Raw genomic sequence first — 1,547 nt, 5'->3', positions numbered from 1 at the left:
ATAAAGGTGACAAAGAACGATATAGAATATTAACAGAAATAAAAAGGAAATAAGAAGGCTCAAACATAAGTTAAGATTAAAGATGATACAATGACAACATATGATATAAAGAAAAATATTGCTATCTGAAGGAAGAATTTTGGATTGTCCCTCATGTTTGGAGATGTTACCGCCCTGCAACAGAGAAACAAAACAACTGATCAATTTTCTCCAAAGCTAGAGTTTAACTGACATGAAGGCTGTCCAATAATTAAACTAGTTCCACTTGCTGGTACTGCTAGGAGATTTACCTAGCAATGCATTGAGAAAGCCTTTGAAAAGGCATGATTTGGACAAACAATACATGGCCCCGTTAGAACAGTCATTATCAGATTATCATTCTGTAATTGCATAAACATGGTCAAGACAACATGCCTCGAAAACCAAATTGCAGAGATGACAAAGGACTCAAGTTGGATTACTTGCATAAAAGAACTACGCAAAGCCAAAGGATCGTAGATAATAAATCACATTTCTCATTGGATAATGTTTCAATCATTAGTAGAGTGCCAAAGTAATTATGCTATTAACATAAATGTAGACACTACATACATTGGTTATTGAATGCAATTTGGATCTCAAACATTCTAATGGAAGAAAGCACCAGAAACTTGCAATATAACTGAAGTTCCAAAAGATCGGGATTAAGTCTAAAAAGAGGAAGGTATACTTATAGGTCCACGAAACTTACTTTCATTATGAAGGAAAAGGAGGAAAGTCCACATGACATAAGGTGACAAAGAAAATAACATAAGAGATGATGCCAGGAACGAGCAATTTAGAGTTTTAGGGTTGTGTGGGGCAGCATAGTGAATCGGTGCAAGATAAGAGACACAAAATTTCCAACTTCGAACCTGGGATAAGCAGAAAAATTACCTTACAGGATCAACCAACAAACGATGTGCATCATGTAGGTCCATCGATCATTGCTAGACAAACTATGTAAGTTAATATCTACGGGGATAAAATTACAAGACACAGAAACTCCTGAATCAAAATCTTCATGTTGTCAACTGCTCTTAGACCAAAATGATGGTATTTTTCTAGTAATTGAATGCAAAAGATTCAAGCATTATATTTGGAACATCAAATGTGTGTTCGTAGAAAGAAGAGATGGTTGGCATCTCCCACAATAGGGACAGGAAGTCGGGAACAACCTTCGGGCTTTACCTGTTGCCACACACATCCGCGGTTAAGGCTACCACTTCGGTGGATCTTACCCCAATTTTATCAACCAATTTTTTTTTTTGAAACATAGCAAACTATCTCGATGATTGTTCTTGCTCATTGTCACGACTTAAACCCCAATCCGGTCGTGATGGCGCATCTCATGAAGACAAGGCAAGCCAACCAACCAATTTTGCCTTTCCAAAATAATTAAAGTAATACACAATTTTAATATGATTAATAACCACAATTTAAACAGAAAATTTCTCATTTAAGTGCGGAAAACAATCCCAAACACAGCCCAAATCGGGGTGTCACAAGTCACGAACATTTTTAAGAGT

The 1,547-nt window shown here is 36.4% G+C and overlaps 1 pseudogene; it reads left to right on the top strand.

Moving 5' to 3' along the window:
- The first annotated feature begins 1,133 nt into the window (after positions 1–1,133).
- On the top strand, positions 1,134–1,270 carry LOC142182426 (U6atac minor spliceosomal RNA; annotated as a pseudogene).
- The last annotated feature ends 277 nt before the right edge of the window (positions 1,271–1,547 follow it).

This window comes from Nicotiana tabacum, chromosome 6, assembly GCF_000715075.1.
Source record: "Nicotiana tabacum cultivar K326 chromosome 6, ASM71507v2, whole genome shotgun sequence".
Taxonomy (NCBI): domain Eukaryota; kingdom Viridiplantae; phylum Streptophyta; class Magnoliopsida; order Solanales; family Solanaceae; genus Nicotiana; species Nicotiana tabacum.
This window is presented reverse-complemented; position numbering and strand designations above follow the sequence as displayed.